General features: G+C 42.8%; 1 long non-coding RNA gene across 1 annotated transcript; it reads right to left on the bottom strand.

Moving 5' to 3' along the window:
* Positions 1-551: 551 nt before the first annotated feature.
* LOC126961334 (uncharacterized) lies at positions 552-17,615 on the bottom strand. The gene is made up of 4 exons (XR_007728261.1): positions 17,422-17,615; positions 4,667-4,839; positions 1,584-1,796; positions 552-818 (listed from the first exon to the last, which is right to left on the bottom strand). It is a non-coding gene; the product is annotated as an uncharacterized LOC126961334 (long non-coding RNA).
* Between the last annotated feature and the right edge of the window lie 1,415 nt (positions 17,616-19,030).

Here is a 19,030-nt window from a genome sequence, read left to right as displayed (position 1 = left end):
ATTTCAACTGAAGATACAGGCAGTTTCTTGCCTGGGGGCTTTCTCTGGCCACTGGAGACCACTTTGCCCTGCAGGCTGGTAGTGAGGAGGAATTAATGTCCTCCTAAGCAGCTGCCTGCCTATGAATGACCATGGTGTATCAATACCCAGCTTCCTCATGCCTTGGGGGAGCTAACTCTGAGGTGAGTGTCTCCACCCTATTTCTCAGAATCCTGCCAGCAGAACCAAGTGTCAGCTGTCTACCAGATGGCTTGCTCAGTTGATCCCTTTACTGACTTTTCCCCTTCTCATTCATCTCCCCACTCCTTTTCCAATATTCTCTGGGGTTCTTTCCCAATAAACTCCTAACACTCAAACCCTTGTCTCGTGGAAATCCACTGTCAGATGGCAGACACCCAATCCCTCCTAGGAAGAGGGAGTGAAGTAGAATCCGTAGGAGGAGTGGCATCTGAACTGAGCTTCTGAGAGCCTGAAGGCAAACACACTTGACCATTCTAAGTGCTAGACATGGGTAAAGAGCCAGAATGAGCATTGTCAATGGAAGGGGAGTGAATGTGGGCTACCCACAGCGTGGTCCTGGAACAAATGCTGGTCCCTAAACAATAAATCACTGGTTTAATTACTCAAACTTTCTGTTTGAGTAAGCATTGGCCTGCAACAGATTAGAAATTAAATAAAACAAGCAAAGCTTTATTACAGATAGTTTGACCACAGTTTAGAACACCTAGTTCCCCTCTTACACATGTTTTTTTCTGTTGTCATGTCCACAAGCAAAATAAGTGGTGCTTTGTCCCAAGTCTTCTCCAGGATAGGTCAACCTAGAAAAAAAACAAAGCACAAGGGCCGCTCACATGGAATTTAGCCTCAGGCCTCCAGAACCATGGAATGTTCTGGCCTTTGGAAGGACCTCTGGCCTCCAGCTTGCCAAAGACTCAGAGTTCATGTGCTTCTCCCTCAGCAGGGCTAGGCACAGCCTGTTCATTACTCTGGTACAGCCAACCAACAAGCTCAAGAAGTTAATCAGTAAAACAATGTCTAGAAGACTGAGCCCCATAACATAGGATGAAAGGGGCTGTGGCATTTCATCTGCCAGATCCAGCTTGTCAACACCACTTTGAATATGTTTCTCAGAGCAGGTAGGAAAGTCATTAAACTTGATGTGCACCCTTTCTCCCTCCCTTTTCCCTCTCCCATAACCAACAGAGCCCAAGCCCTGCAAAGGGTAAGTGCTCAAGAAAGTTCTGAAGTGAATAAATAAAAATCATACTATGATTTGTGTTTTAAATGCAGAGCCCCTCCACCTATATTGACTCCCTCCCATCAGAATTCAAACATGCCCAAGTTCTCACCTCTCAAAAAACACAACCCCACTTGTCCTGCTCCTACTCCCCATCTCGCTCCCACCCCTTATAGACACAGTTCTTGAAAGAATGATCTTTTATCTTCACATTGGCTCACATTGACCTCTCAAATCCTCTCCTCTGGCTTCTGCTCCAGTACTTCTCTGAAACTGCCCCAGCCAGGGTCTCCAACAACCTTCTTGTCTTTAAATAAACACTTCTCAGAGTCTGGATTGCACTTACCTTCTCTGCAGTGTTGGGTTCTTACTGATACTCTTCTCTTCTTTACGCTTTTCCTTGGCTCTCGTGACATCACCGTTTTCGCTTTTCCTTTCCACGCCCTGGACTGTTCACCCTATTTGACTTTGCCAGCCTCTTCTTTTCTGGCTGTTTCTTAAATGTGGATGCTTCCCAGGACTTTTTCGCATGTCTCTGTTCTCACCATGCACAGTCTTCCTGGGTAACACAGACGTGTACCGTGGATTCAATTACCATCTATACGCCGAGGTCTCCTAAAGCCACACCCAGTCCAGACCTTCCTTCTTAGCTCCAGACTCATACACTCTGCCTACTTGGTTGTGCCACTGACACCCAAAAACTAACACACCCAAATCTAACTCAGCATCTGCACCAATCTTACCTCTCATGCTCCAGCCCTGATGCCGCTGGAATGGCAATACTTTTCCACCAGCCACTCGGAAAAAAAAAAACCAAGGACACATCTTCGCTTCTTCTCTGCCTCCTCAATCCCCTCTCCCTGATTAGTGAGTCCTTCAAAGTTCCCCTCCTCCTAAACACCTCTCCATCTGCGGACTTCTCCCCAGTCCCACTTTCAAGAACTGTGCCCCATCACTTTCCTCTGGGACCACATGTGTTGCTATTTCCAATCCTGTCTCCTCTCTGCAACCAGATAAATTTTTCTTAAAAGGATCTTTGAAGCTTTATTTATTTATTTATTTATTGCTGTGCCAGATCATTTCTTTTATTTTTTAATTTTACTTTAAGTTCTGGGATACATGCGCAGAACATGCAGGTTTGTTACTTAAGTATATATGTACCATGGTGGCTTGCTGCGCCTATCAACCAGTCATCTAGGTTATATCAAGCTTTACTTTTAAAGGAGACCTGTCTTACTAAATTAAGCCTTCCCAGAACCGCCGGGTCAACCAGGTGAGAGCAGCAATGCTTTGGAGATGCAGTGCAGGTGCCAGCATGAAGCCCTCTTCCTCTCCTCTCTCCCACTCCAGAGGAAACTTTGCGCTCTGGGGAACTGTTTGAAAATCACAGTCCTCGGGGTTCAATCTGGTCACACTGATCTCCTTTTTAAAATGCTCCAAGTCACCCATTATCCTCTGATCAGATTCCTGAGCACATGGCAAGATTTTCCAGGACCTGGCTCCCGCCCCTCTCCAGACTTGCATCTGCCCAGCTCCTCAGCTCTTTGCTGCCATGCACTCATTTCATTCCTCAGCTCATCATTCTCGCACCGCGAATCTGTGAGCTCGGGCTCCCTGTGCTCCTTTCCCTCTCTTCCTGGAGCTAACTCCTGCTCCAGTCCTTAGGGTCTCAGCTCCGATGCCATATCCCAGACCTTCTGAGGCTGGGCTAGGGTATCACACAGCACATCAGGCTCTCCGCTTCGGGCCCTGGGTGGTGGTCGCAGTTAAGGAACTGAGCTCCCCTCCAGCAAGCTCTAAGGGGAGGGCCCTCCGGCCACCGCCTCACCCAGAGGTCCGGGAGCCGGACACCCACTCAGTGCATGCCCCAAGTGCGCTTCTGTCTCAGGTACACGTTAGACTTGCCCATTCACAAAGTCCCATCAGACTGTCACAACTGCCTCACCCCAGTTGACAGGTGTGAAAGAGTGACACATAATCAAGACTACACAGAAAGTGGCCGATCCATGACTGAAACACATGATGAGACCATCTCTATGCCCTTGCAGGTCTCATCACGACTGACTGTGAAGCCTCACTGGTTTGGGTTAATCATGGCAAAGGCCAATCTAAAGTAAGGAAAATGTGCCGGGCGTGGTGGCTCACGCCTGTAATCCCAACACTTAGGGAGGCAGAGGTGGGTGGACCACTTAAGGTCATGAGTTTAAGACCAGCCTGGCCAACATGGTGAAACCCCATCTCTACTAAAAATATAAAAATTAGCTGGGCCTGGTGGTGGGCACCTGTAATCCCAGCTACTTGGGAGGCTGAGGCAGGAGAATAGCTTGAACCCGAGAGGCAGATGTTGCAGTGAGCCGAGATCACGCCATCACACTCTAGCCTGGTCAACAGGCACGACTCCGTCTCAAAGAAAAAATAAAAATAAATAAATGAAGTAAAATGTTATTATACTTTAAAAATATATACAACTTATTGTTATAAGTGACATACCTAATTGCAGCAAAGTGTTTCTTGGAAGAATCACTTTAGGGAACAGCTAAGAAGTCTTTGTAAACAGCCTGTTGATTATTTGTAAAATGGTGCTTTTCACAGCCTCACAGAGTCTTACCTGGGGAGGGGAAGAGGGAATTTGGAGGTTGCCTTGCCCCAGAAGCATCTGTTTCTCCCTGGCCTGGGCACCAGCCTGCCCAGTCACAGCGAGAAGAGAACCCACTTATCCACTTCTTCCTACTTGCCAGGCTCCTGGGGAGGCAAAACTCCACCCAGGGCTGCCAGAATTAAGAAAATGTGGCACATATACACCATGGAATACTATGCAGCCATAAAAAAGGATGAGTTCGTGTCCTTTGTAGGGACATGGATGCAGCTGGAAACCATCATTCTCAGCAAACTGTCGCAAGAACAGAAAACCAAATACCGCGTGTTCTCACTCATAGGTGGGAATTGAACAATGAGATCACTTGGACACAGGAAGGGGAACATCACACACTGGAGCCTATTGTGGGGAGTGGGGAGGGGGAGGGATAGCATTAGGAGATATACCTAATGTAAATGACAAGTTAATGGGTGCAGCACACCAACATGGCACATGTATACATATATAACAAACCTGCACATTGTGCACATGTACCCTAGAACTTAAAGTATAATAATAATAATAACAATAATTTTTAAAAAAAGACTGCCTTTCCTTTCTGGCCAAAAGGGCACACTGATTTCTTATTGCAATGGCATAGAATATGTGGCTATCACAAGATGGTGACAGGGACAGGCCAAACAGGTTTCTTGCTCCTCCATTTGTTTTCTATTGCTACATAACACATCACTGCAAACTTAGTGACCGCAAGCAACACAAATTTATTATCCCACACTTTCCATGGGTCAGAAGTCCGGGCATGAGTTAACTGAATTTTCTAGTCAGGGTCTCACCATTTTAATGGGGTAGTTGCGCTGCATTCCCCTCTGAGGCTCAAGGTCTTCCTCCAAGCTCACTGCTGGTTGGCAGAATTCATTTCCTTATGACCGTATGACTGAGGCCCCCCTCTTCTTGCAGGCTGTTGTTCTTGCAGGCTGTTGTTCTTGCAGGCTGTTGTTCTTGCTGGCTGTTGGCCAGAAGCAACTGTCAACTCCTAGAGGCTAAGAGTTTTTTTGTTTTTTGTATTTTTTTTTTTTTTTGAGATGGAGTCTTGCTCTGCTGCCCAGGCTGTAGTGCAGTTGCATAGTCTTGGCTCACTGCAACCTCTGCCTCGCAGGTTCAAGAGATTCTCCGGCCTCAGCCTCCTGAGTAGCTGGAATTACAGGCACCCACACCGTGCCCAGCTAATTTTTGTATTTTTAGTAGAAATGGGGTTTCATCACATTGGCCAGGCTGGTCTCAAACTCCTGACCTCAAGTGATCCACCTGCCTCAGCCTCCCAAAGTGCTGGGATTACAGGTGTGAGCCACCGTGCCCGGCCTAAAGGCTAAGAGTTCTTTGTCACATTGCTCTCTACATAGGCCCCCTCACAACAAAGCAGTTTACTTCTTCAAAGTCAATAGGAAAATGTTTTGTACTTCAAATCTCTTCCTTCAGGAAGGGCCTACTCTCTTGTAAGAGTTCATCTAATTTGCTCAGGATAATCTCCTTTCGATTAACCCTATGTCGACTGATTTGGCACATCAATTATATCTGCAAAATCCCTTCACCCCTTTACCTAATTGTGGGAATGAAATCTACCACATTTACAGCCCTGCTCACACTTGAGGGAAGCGAATTATATGGCATGTTCACCAGGGGTGGAGGAGCCTGGAATTCCGTCTACCGCGTTTCCCTGGTCTAACTCCTTGAGATGTGCAATACCAAGCAGAATCCAGCTATCCTTGCACTGCTCTTGCCATTTGCTGGGTGGGATTCTGCAATGGTTAAGACAGTCCTGGACCCTAAAGCTGGCCTAGCTTGCTTGGTTTTGAATGCACAAAGGTTCTGCCCTGAATTTACAGCTGGGTGAATGTTCCAATAAGGAGGTGGGAGACACAATGGTCAAAGCTGGGTTAGCACATTATTACTTTCTCTATGACAGAGAAAGGGAAAAGAGGAGTTAGTGCGGACGTGAAATCAAATGTTCTTTGACCTATTTTGGTTAGCAAAAAGTGCCACGGACTCCCCAGTTTCACAGTGATGTTCAACATGGGCAAATGTGATTTCTAGGCAGAGGAGCTTTTTTTTATCAGATCATAAAAAGCCAAGGTTCAGGATTTTACTTGCTGCCTTGCAGGTTTGGAATCTAAGGTCCCACTGAAGGAATTTCCTCAAGGGTTACCAATAATAGCATTACTTTATTTACTCATCCAAAACATCCTGTGAGATGAGTATATTATTATTATTATTCCTATTTTATAAGTACGGAAACTGAAGCTCAAAGAGGTTAAGTAGCCTGCTCAGTAACACAACTGTTTAGTATAGAAAGATGGGGTTGGTTGCAGTCTGTCTGGCTCCAAAGCCTTGCTGGTTACCATTTATGAGGCAATTTCTTAGTTTTTCACATCAGCCCCTTTGCCTGTGCTCTTCCTGCTCTCTGGGACTCTGCCTAGTACTTTACAAGAAAGCCCCTTCCAGGTTGCATTGTCCCTGAGTGTAAAACTTCTTTAGTTTGGAACCTACTATTCTATTGATTTCCTCTCAATTCCGCTCTTTGCAGCACATTGAAAAAGCAACTAACCAACCAATCAATGAAAAGAACCTCCTCCTTCTGCAAGACATTCAAATGTTTAACAGTAGCTCTCATGTTCCCTTTAGGACTAAATCTTGCTAGGTTTTCTCACTATTCCTCACATGACTTGATTTCCTGATCATCTGTAATTCTATTTGCCCTCTGGTTAATCTTTGATTTATCATTTTCTGCTGAAAACAAGATACCCCAAATTGAAGACTGCTTGTGCTATGTCTAATGCGTAGAACACTGCAAGACCATCACCCACCTGATATGGATACTATGTCTGTGTTTATGTACCCTAAAATCACATTAGCTTTTTAAATAGCCAAATCACATTGTTGGCCCATATTTAAATTGCACTTGGCTAAAACTTTGGGTCTTTCTCCACTAAACTAATGTCAAGCCACAGCCTCTCAATACTGACCTTGTGTTGCTGAACTTTTTTTTTTTTAACCTAGTTTTCATTTCCTTTCTGCCCTCTTTTGGAACATGTTCAAATCCCTGTAAGTCTGAATCTCCAATGCAATGTCTTAGTTCTTCCTCCAGTACTGAGTCATCTGTACAGTTCATAAGTAAGTTTTCTAGCTTTTCAGCCAGATATCAATCAAGTGTTACAATGGACAAGTTGAAGAATAGAGTTCTTTAAGGTTGATATGACAAGTTAAACAACTGAACAATTAAAAATTGTTAATCCCTTAATTGAACTAGTATCCACGCTTTGTGAAAATTGAGCTACGATATGTCTGCGACATTCCCTTTATTTGTGAACCTAGTAATTTCCTTAAAATGGAAATGAGATTAATAACAAATACTTTTTTCCTAGAAAAGCCATGCTGATTCTTAAGTCACTACTAATGATTATAAACTATCTGTTAAAAATCATAGCTTAATGTTTTATCAGGGATTGATACTATTATAATTTGTTCCTGGAATATACCTTTTCTCTAAAGATCTTTTTTTTTCTTTTTGATAGGGTCTTGCTCTGTTGCCCAGGTTGGAGTGCAGTGGCATGATCACGGCTCACTGCAGCCTCAACCTCCCAGGTTCAAGTGATCCTCCCACCTCAGCCTCCCAAGTAGCTAGAACCACAGGCACATGCCAGCACGCCCAGCTAATTTTTTAAAATTTTTATAGATATGAAGTCTCACTATGTTGCCCAGGCTTGTCTCAAATTCCTGGATTCAAATGATCCTCCCACCTCAGCCTCCCAAAGTGCTGGGATTACAGGTGAGAGCCACTGCCCTCGACCTCTAAAGATGTTTACAGTGTTTGAAAACCTTGTTTAAGCATCCTTTCAACTATAATTGGCTTATATGAATATTTTTCCTAATAGATTTTTAAAAAACACTTAACATTATTCCTTTAATTCAAAATACCAAATCAGCAAGGTCCTAACAATGTCTCTAACTACTATTATTTATTACTCACATCCCTCCAAAATATAGCCAAATACACATACCAAGCTTGTGAAATACATTTATAGAACTTGTAACTGTGAAGAACAAATTTAGGTAAATCATGACCTTCAGGTCAGCTGTGATGGAATCTAGGCCACTTGTTTTTCTTTGTTCTTATTTTGAGATAATCTTTTCCTCCCTATTTTAACAGCCCTGTAATTTTGTGTATCTAATTCCTTTTTTATTATAATGAAGCCATCATCATCATATTACAGTCTGAGTAGACCAAAGATGTAAATTAATCTGAAGAGTCTCTGGTCTCTGTCTTTTTTTTCTTTTATCCAACGAGCGTGGATACTAGTTCAATTAAGGGATTAACAATTTTTAATTGTTCAGTTATTTAACTTGTCATATCAACCTTAAAGAACTCTATTCTTCAACTTGTCCATTGTAACACTTGATTGATATCTGGCTGAAGAGCTAGAAAACTTACTTATGAAGCTTTGGTCTTGATGAAGTCCAGAATTATTGAAATGTGGATAGCAAGAATCAAAGCTTATCCTGAAAATAAATGTGCACAGTTTGTTCAGCTAGTTAGATCTGTCCATTATATCAGAAATACCTGGGGTTTCAGAAATATCTGGGGTTTTGGTAGTTTTTAAAGTATTTTTTAATTTAAGATATATTACTTAGACAAGTGCATACAATTTATATGTACAGTTTAACATATGGTTGTTAAGTGAAGACCCAAGCAATCATCCCCCAGGCCAAGAAACAGAACATTAAGAGCACTACAGAGGTCCTCTTTCTATTCCTTGCTATAATAACAACCCCCTCCTTCCACCCTCCAGAAGTAACCACTTGCCCTTTATAGTAACAATTTCCTCACTTTTCATTGTAGGTTTATTGCCTGAGGATGCATCCCTAAACTGTATGTATTTGTTTTACTTGGTTCTAAACTGTTTAAAAATGGAACTGTATTGTATTATTCTTTTGAAACTTAATTTTTTTCCTCAACATTTCAGATTCATCACATTGTTGCATTCAAACTGAATTGCTTATTTTCCTTCTGTCATCTACGGTATGAATATACCATATCATGGGCATTTTGTTTGTTTCTGGTTTTCGGTAATTACAAAAAACAAATGTTGCTTTAGACATCCTTTTACACTTATCTTAGTGAATGTACATATGCATATCTCTAAAAAACATGGAACGTTCAACTTCACTACACAACGCGACACTGTTTTCCACAGCAAGTTTACTGATTCACATTCTTATCATCAGGATTATGAGTTACTAAATCTCCACATCCTAGCCACATGCAGTATTGTTAGTCTTTTTAATTTTTACCAATCACATATGTGTAGTTGTATTTTATTATAATTTTAATTTGCATTCTCGTGATTAACACTGATGTTGAGCACTTTTCATAGGTTCTTTGGCCATTTGAATATCTCTTCTTGTGAGGTACATGTTCAAGTCTTTGCCTATTTTTTCCTATCGGGTTTTCTGCCTTATGTATTTTTAATATTTATCATATATTCTGTATGCTAGCCCTTTTAATCTATTTCTTGTTCAGAAAAAAAAAATAAAAAAGTGCAGCCTACTGTCAGTGCTCATTTCTCGGGGCAAATGAGAAATGGGTTAAAAAATTATATATGTTACAAATGTGTCCTCCCACTCTGTGGCTCGTATTTTAACTCTTTTTGTGGCATCTTTTGAATAATGGAAATTTTAAATTTTACTATAACCAATTTATAACTTTTCCTTTGTGTTTAGTGTTTTTTTTTATCTACATAAGATGTCTACTCCAAAATTACTAAGATATTCTCTTACACTACCTTCAAAAGCTTAGTATTTAGCCTTTCACAGTAGATCTTTGTCTTGATCCATTCAGCTACTGCAACAATACATCTTAGACTGGGCAATTTATAAACAAGTGAAATTTACTGCTCACAGTTCTGAAGGTTGGGAACTCCAAGATCAAGTTGCCACCAAGTTTGGTGTATGGCGAGGGCCTGTTCCTCATGGACAGTGCCTTCTATGTATTCACATGGCAGAAAGGGCAAGGGAGCTGAAACCTCATTTATAAGGGCATTAATACCACTCATGAGGGTAGAGCCCTCATCAATCACCTCCCAAAGGCCCCATTTCCAACACCATCAGATTGGGTATCAGGCTCCAACATATGAATTTTGGGGGGACACTAACATTCAAACCAAAGCAGTCTGTAATCCACTTGGAACTGATTTTACATACAGTATGAGGAAGGAATAAAATCTCAACGTTTCCAATATGAACAATTTCCGGTTGTTCCATTATTATTTATTACAAATGTTATCCTTTACCTACAGCCACTTCTGTCATAGATCAAGCCCATGTATGTGAGATCTAAGTTCTCTATTCTGCTTCACTGGTCAATTTTTATTTTATTATATTTTTTCCCTTCATTTTCTATACTCTAGAGGAACTACTTGCAGCCTGTTTTTAAAATCTTTGCATAAATACCACATCATCTTGATAACTAAAATACTGTAATGTATCTTGATATCTGATAAAACAAATTCTCCTACATTTTTCTTTTTCTTCAAAAAGTAGCTTCTCAAATTCTACAAAATAAAATCAATTGGAATTTTGATTGGGGTTGCGTCAAATCTACTGATCAGTTTGGGAGGAACAAACATTTTTAAAATAGTCATTTTTCTATCCATGAACATGGTATAACTCCTTTATTTGGCTATTTAAAAATATCTCTCAGTAAGTTTTAATTTTTCACCTTTTGAGGACTTCTGCATCTTTTCATAGATTTATTCCTAAGTAATTAATGCTTTTTAAATTATATTACGATTGGTATCTCTTTTTAAATTCTACTTTTAACTGTGTTTTTACTGGAATAGAGAAATACAACATTTTTTGTACACTGGTATTTTTGTTATCAGTAATAGTTTAGCTGTAGTTTTTTGGATTTTTTAATGCATTTATAATAGCATCTAAGAAAAATGACAGTTTTTTCATTACAACTCTTGTGCCTTATATTTATGTGTCTTCCTTATTTCACTGGATAGGCCCTCCAGTACAACATTGACTAGAAGTACAGACTTGCTCCTAATCTCAAAGTGAAATCTTTTTTTAAAAAAGTAATTATTTATATATTTTAAATGGCAAATTAAAAAACTGTATATATTTATCATCTAAAATATGTTGTTTTGAAATATGTAAAGCTGGGCACGTTTGGTGCATGCCTGTAGTCCAAGCTACTCAGGAGGCTGAGGTGAGAGGATTGCTTGAGCCTGGGATGTTGAAGTTGCAGTGAGCTGTGATTGCACCACGGCACTCCAGCCTGGATGACAGAGCGAGACCCTGTCTCAAAAACAAACAAACAAAATGTATATATATACATTGTGGAATGGCTAAATCAAGCTAATTAACATATGCACCAAAGGAAAATCTTTTAATGTTTTATCATGTAGTACAAGATTTGCTGAGAATTTTATGTTGATATGTTTTATCAAATTAAAGGAGTTTCTTTCCATTTCTAGCTGCAAAGGAGATACATAATGAATGTCACCTAATGCTTTTTCTGCAATAACCAAGATGACCATTTAATTTTCTTCTTTAGCATGTAAATGTGGCAAATCACATTATTTTTAATAAATATATTTTTATTTAACACTTGCTAAATACTTTTTTTTTTTTCAGGTTCCAGACTGAAACAATTAACTGCAGCAGGAAAGAGCAGAACATGGGTGGGTGGGACCTGAAATATACCTACTCAAAATGACCAAACAGGGTTTTGAAACTTCCCTCCCACTCTAAGTGCTGCAAGGAGGCTGTAGTTGAGTTGGGATTCAAGTGGTCTGAAAACAGGTTCCCATCCTGCTAGCACTTTTCAGTGGGTTCAGGGGGCTCCAAGACCAAGTGCTGGGGAATCCTAATGGACAGATAACATCAAGCACAAAGGTCCTCAGCAGGTTCAGAACCCTTAAAAGTGCAAGATCAGGACACCATTTAGGATACGTGAGTTGGGACAGGAGGACGGGAATTGACAAGAACAAGGCAGAGACCCAGTCCAAAACTGGGACAGCAGCATGAACTTGTGACCAACACCGGAACCACAGTAAAATGTGAGTTATTAGAATGGAACACTACATCAGAATCTGAAAAACAGTAAAAATGACCCAGAGAGGTGTAATTGGAGCTACTTAAATCTCTTATCTCACATGAGGATTGATTTTAGGAGCTGGAAGTAGGGCTGTACTTGCAAAGACAGATCAAGTAGCACCAGGTGGGGGAATGTGAAGGCAGTTGGGGACTGAGATAGACTGGGCTGCCTGAAAAATTTAAAATCCCTAGAAAAGGAGACCTGGACATGGTTTGAAGCTCAGACCTGGAAAAAATAAGAGAGAGAGAAGTAGCATGAGTTTGGTTGCATTAGCCTAACCCAACTCTTTCCAGAGGAAGCTGATTCATTCAAAGCCCAGTGCTACAGAAGACCATTTCCCTCAATAAACTATGAAATGAGAACATGTCCCTTGCACACCAGGGAATCCACATGGCTCATGGTAGACTCGATACATGTTTTTTGAATTCTTGAACTAGCTGGAGTGCCCTGGGCGCGTTTCTTTTTTTCTCTTCACTCCTCAATTTCTTCCTCTACCAAATGAGGATCAACTCTAAGATCTTCCTTAACTTTGTCCTCCTTCATTCCTAGTACTTTGTATTCTTTCAGGCCTTCATCACTGCTCACTTTTGCAGATCTCCTAGTGGGGACCCTGGCTTTCTGCCTTGCCCATCCCACACTGCTGTCTGAGCTCTCTCTAACATCTTAATCTATGTTACTCCTTTCCTGAAACCTTTCAAACACCAGCCTCTGTGGGTCAAAAGTCCAACTCCTGAAACTGCCACAAAAGGCCCTACACATGCCAGCCTCTGCAGTCCTCTCTTCTGTCCAGTGACTTACCTCACATGGCACCCTCGCCCTTGAACCATCTTGAACAACTTAGAGTTCTCCAGATGTCTCTATTGACCATTATTGTTCTATAAAATGAGGATATTTACAAGACTGTCATGAAAAGCAAGTAAGAAATGTGGAAACAAATTCTAAATGATCTATTTAGATAACTAATCATCTAATAACATCGCAAATATTAAGACTGATGGATCCTGAGTGTGTAAGTCAGCTTAGGCTGCTATAACAAAATCCCACAGATCGGGTGGCCTGAACAAAAGACATTATTTCCCACAGTTCTGCATGGTGGAAAGTCCAAGATCAAGGTACTGGCAGGTTTGATGTCTGGTGAGAACTCACTTCCAGGCTTGTGTACAGCCATCGTTATGCAGTGCGCTCACATAGCAGAGAGGGAGGGCGTGCACGTGAGCCAGCATGCATGTCTTCTGGTGTTTCTTATAATCCCATCATAAGGGCCCTGCCCTCAGGACTTCCTCTAAACCTAATTACCTCCACAAGGCCCCATCTCCAAATACCATCACATGGGAGGTTAGGGCTTTAACAGATGAATGTGGGGGTGGGGGAAGATATAATTCAGTCCATAACACTGAGCAAAGGGATGATGGTTGATAGCTTTTGGTATCCAGTGTCTTGCTCCAGTAGAGCACCTATGGTAACAGGAAGTTCGTGTTCAAAACAAGGCATTCTGTGTGTAAAAAACTACCTATTTTTTCAGGAGGCTGAGGCGGGAGGATCGCCTGAGCCCAAGTGTTCAAGGTTACAGTAAGGTGTAATCACACCACTGCACTCCAGCCTGGGCTACAGAGTGAGTCCCTGTCTCTAAAAAACAGCACAAAACCAACCAACCAAATAACAACAACAGCAACCAAAAAAACCTACATATTTTGAGGGGGTGGAGGGAAGGTGACAGAATAGAAGAGAAAGTTGAGGATTGTTGGGAAATTAGAAGGGAGAGACAGGCAAAAGCCAGTTCATGGAGGAGTCCTGTATTTACCAAAAAAGGTGAATTATAACTCATGACTGTAAAGGTAAACTGAGGCTGGAGCCAAACCGGGAACAAAGACACAAGGCAAATGGCAGTGAGAATGGCCTTTATTAGGACTCGCGGGCGAGGTTCCTCGGTCCAAAGGTGCAGGCTGAGGAAGTCGCGCTGAGGGAGGAGGGTAGGGGCTTTTTTATAGCCCGAGAGGTAGGGAAGCTGTTTGTACAAACAGGGCCTGGGGGGTCTTGAAACTACTAGGGCAGGAGTTGAGTAAGGGTCATGAGGAAGGGGTATTTGGAAACTGTTAACTGAAACTGCTGTTTACAAACTTGTGGAATGCAGGTGAGCTGCAGGTCATGGGGGAGTGTGGTTGCCCAGCCGGAACCTCTGACGTATGCAAGTCTGCGGGTGTGTTCAAAGAGGAAGGGAAATCTCGAACAAAGGACCTGCTACGCCGGGTGGCGCCGCCATGTCGGGTCTAGATCCCTGCCTAACAATGACTAGGATCATGAGGAAACAGATTCACTGACACACTCACACATGATTGGCTGTTAGCTTTAAGAGCTATTTAAATTCTCCCCCTAATGATCTTACTTTTGGGAATTTATCCTAGGAAAATAATCCAAAAGATCAGGAGAGGTATGTGTCCAAATACATTTATTACATTATTTATGACGATAAAAACTGGATGTAACTCATATTGGAATAGTTAAGTAGTTACTAGCTAAAGAGTTTCTGAATGAACCAATAAATGCTTGTTGAGTATAATGTGACAATGAGAACAGTGAAGTCCAGGTTCACAGAATGGAAAAATCTATGAAGTAAAATAAACAAAATATTAAATTATAGCTATATAACACTACAACTATATAAATACAGTGAAAAAACAGACAATACTAGAAGTAAATATAGATTAAAATGACAACAGACTATTTGTTAGTGTGGCGTAATCATGTGCCACTAAGATACTACGCTTAAAAAGACACTGCCTTTTTGAAAATGAAAAAACAACCAGTCCTGCACAAGGTAATCTGGCTGGTCTGTCTGCAGCACAGCCTCACAAAGTAGCCTTTGTTTGTCCCAGCCTGAATCAACACTTGGCTTTCAGTAACACAAGTGAATTGACGAAATATTTGGGGTCAATATAGTGGAAAGAAGTATTTGTTTTATAATGAAGCCCAGAACAATGGTCACTGGGGAAGCAGGGTGAAAAAGGAAGAGGATTTGAACTGCTAAATGAACTACATGCTCCAGGCCAAAGCATCCATTATCGCCTACAGGCACGATGAGAAACAGAGTCCTTGTGAATAAATAAACCAAAGGGAACATAAACCATCAGATGATGCCCGAGCGGAACTGTGTTTACCCTCACTTAGAACAAATACTGAGGAGAAAGAGAAGCAGGTTATTTGGCAACAGTTATGACATTACTGAATTTATAGCTCATCTAGTCATAAGTTTCCTCAAAGGAGAGTTGTCAAATTTCAGAGCTGGATAAGGGGACCAAGGTCAAAAGGGGTAGGTGATTAGGCCAAGGTCATCCAGTCAGTAGACAGCATGGAATACAAACATTGGCTGCCGATCACACAGACTGCATGTCCAACTCCAGGACTGCCCCTTCCCAGCTACGTCTTAATCAAGCATTCCCTCAAACAGATATTAAGACAACATGTGTCTCAAACAAGTCACTCAGTCTCGCCTGCTGCCAATTTTCTCACCTGTAAAATAGTACAAGGCCGCTGCTGTGGTCCTCTGTGACTGTCCACCAACTCACCCTTCTTCAAAACACCCGTAAGAGCCATCTGTCACCAACCCTCAGCCCATGGGCTCTGAATAGGCCCCGAGCCCATGAGCACATCATATTCTCAGGGACTTGGGTGCTGGGTCAGGAAGGGTGTGGGACCTGATGAGAGGTGCTGAGGGGTGAGATCTCGGCAATGACAGAGGATGCAGCAAGTCCTTTTCACCACTGACTTGAGCTGCTGTGACCTCCATCTTGGCCAACACAGGCAGTCAAAGAACAGAGCCAAGAGATGGGAGATGGGGAGCGTGGGTCTCGGAGATAGCACAAAAATCCCAGAACCAAGTTATTCCTGAAGCCAGCCTTACCTTTTTGGTTGCTGAGCCAATAGATTCCTTTTTTCCTGTTGGTGTTTGTTTTACGTAAGCAAGTATGAGGGTTTTTTCCTTTCATTTTTTATTTCAAAAGCTTTTTGGGGCCGGGCACGGTGACTTGCACCTGTAATCCCAGCACTTCGGGAGGCTGAGGCAGGCGGATTGCCTGAGCTCAGGAGTTCAAGACCAGCCTGGGCAACATGGTGAAGCCCCGTCTCTACTAAAATACAAAAAAAAAAAAAAAAAAAAAAAAAAAAAAAAAAAAAAAAGCCAGGTGTGGAGGCATGTGCCTGTAATCCCAGCTACTCAGGAGGCTGAGGCAGGAGAATTGCTTGAATCTGGGAGGCAGAGGTTGCAGTGAGCCAAGATCGTGCCACTGCACTCCAGCCTGGCAACAGAGCAAGACTCCATCTCAAAAAAAAAAAAAAAAAAAAAAAAAGCTTTTGTGGCATAAGTGTATTTTGGTTACATGGATGAATTATATAGTGATGAATTCTGGAATTTTACTGAGTTCTTTTTTGCTTAGGATAGTTGGATTTCCTGCCTGGTGTGGTGGCTCATGCCTGTAATCCCAGCACTTTGGGAGGCTGAGGTGAGCGGATCACCTGAGGTCAGGAGTTCAAGACCAGCCTGGCCAACATGGTGAAGCCCTGTCTCTACAAAAAATACAAAAATTGTCTGGGTGTGGTGGTGTATGCCTGTAATCCTAGCTACTTGGGAGGCTGAGGCAGGAGAATCACTTGAACCTGGGAGGCGGAGGTTGCAGTGAACCGAGATCACACCATTGCACTCCAGCCTGGGTGACAGAGCGAGAGCAAGACTCCATCTCAAAAAAAAAAAAAAAAAAAAAAAAAAAAAAAGATAGTTGGATTTCCTTTCACCTGCAAGCAAAAGTTTCTGGGAATCATCTCCCTTACGGAGAGAGAATACAGGTACAAGGGCCCAGCCTAACACCTGGCACAGAGTAGTTATTTAACAAATGTTGACTTCACTTTCTTCTCCGTCTTCCTTACTGGGATTCCATCTCTTTTTTCTTTGTTTCTTCTTTCTTCACCAAGTTTCCTCCTTCCTTTAGGGCTCTATCCCTACTAGTCCTCATTTCCTGGAAGCACAGAGATAAGCAGCTTTCTCCTCCTCCTTGTAAAACTCTGCCAGCTAAGACTCTGGCATAAGCCTCAGTGACCTCTACTCTAGACCTCAATATCCCTGGTGCACACTTCTTTGAAATCAGACCCCATTAATTAGAACTCCTCACACTCATACAATATTTTATCATGGACTCTCACCTCCAGATTCTCATTTGGTTTAACTTTAGCCACGTGCAGAGGCAGGGCAAGGTGTTCTTACGATCATAACCATTACTCAAATGAGGAATCAAATGTTCAGGAACGTGTCATTACTTGAACACAGTTACAGAGTGAGTAAGTCTGGGAACTGGGACACAAACACAGGTCCCAGGGCCAAACTCATTGCCCTCCCCATTCTCCAGCCTGGTGCTCTTTCCTTCATTTAGAGTGAACACTCACATGCAGCGGATGCTGTGGGGCTCCACCTCCAATCCCTCTTCAGGGCCGACGCCCCCCCTCCAGATGCTGGGCACACTGCCTGCTGATTCTCACAGCTGCACCCCTCTCTGGAACTGTGGTCAGTGGCGGGGGCTACCCCATCTGAAGTTATGCTCCCTCCTAAGGGGCAGCCCAGGGCCAGTGACTGACCTCCTTGCTTCAATTTAGGACAAGTGAAGGGCCAACACTGCTCCAGAGCTCCCTGCAGGATCCTGAAAGCTGCCAGGTTTGGGACGCCTGGAGTGAGAAGCAGCTCCACGAGCGCAGTTGCTGTGCTGGCTGCTCTTCCACTTTGGCCACAGAATCCAGCAGATGTGAAGGTATGTAAAGCCTCTATGGCAGGTAGGAATGCTGTGAGTGGAGGCTTTGGGGTGAGAAAGGCCTCAATAACAACCAAATCACAAGTCAGCTTCTCCCTCTGCCCATTCCCACCTTCCTTCCTTCCTTCTTTTTTTTTTTTGAGACAAAGTCTCACTCTTGTCACCCAGGCTGGAGTGCAGTGGTGTGAAATGGGCTCACTGCAACCTCCACCTCCCAGGTTCAAGCACTTCTTCTGCCTCAGCCTCCCATATAGCTGGGACTACAGGCACCTGCCACCACACCCAGCTAATTTTTGTATTTTTAGTAGAGATGGGGTTTTACTATGTTGGCCAGGCTGGTCTCAAACTCCTGACCTCAGGAGATCCGCCCACCTCAGCCTCCCAGAGTGCTGGGATTACAGGCATGAGCTACCACACCCGACCCTTCCTTCCTCCTTTAGAGGCATATTTCCTGAAGCACTTGAGTAAACTTTCTGCATTCTACTCTCCAGCTTAGAGTCTGTTTGCAGGGATTCCTGTCTAAGGCAGTTGGTAAGAGAAGCGATCCTAGGAAGCACACTCTAAAATGGGATTTTTAGGGATGAACTACTTGTTGGCCAGCTGGCAGTGAAGATTCCAACACTTGTGGTGGGTGGGGTATTGGCAATGTCCCGCTGTCACTGGCAGTGAATTGGGATGGGACACTGGTGACAGGGGACATGCTCCTGTCTCCTCGTATACCTCTGGCACTAGAGAAGAATGTTACCTAAAAAGACAGTGCAATTGAGGGCTGTTGCAGGGTACCAATGATTTGATGGAGAGAGAAAAAAACAGACTCAGGATAAGTGGCAGACATGCCATCCTGTTTTGCTGGGGTGAATTGTAGCAGATGTGTCCTGGGGCTGGAGCTGCCAGTGGCAGTGGCTGCCTCCTGGTGATGCTGATTTCTCTCCCTAATACAGTCATGGTCCCAAGGGGACCAGAGAGGGCAATAGCTCTCTTGGCAATTCAGGTCTGCATTATGGCTTTGGTTATTGTTCCTGGAAGCTCAACAGAGATGGATTTCTTCAACCCTTTCAATGATTCTGCAACCCACTGCTGATCAATCTGAAGTCAAATCTTCTGATTTCAAAACCTACATTCTGTCCTCAACACCATGTGACGAGTAGGAGACTTGGGATTCCACTAACCAAAATGAGCTAAATCAAGGAAAGGAAAAAGTATTGCAGTCGCAGGGATAAATGAGTTCAGTTTTAGACATAGGAGCTTGA

Source organism: Macaca thibetana, chromosome 8 (genome assembly GCF_024542745.1).
Source record: "Macaca thibetana thibetana isolate TM-01 chromosome 8, ASM2454274v1, whole genome shotgun sequence".
In the NCBI taxonomy this organism is placed as follows: Eukaryota; Metazoa; Chordata; class Mammalia; order Primates; family Cercopithecidae; genus Macaca; species Macaca thibetana.
The sequence above is the reverse complement of the archived record's forward strand: the minus strand, read 5'-3'. Positions and strand labels throughout refer to the sequence as shown.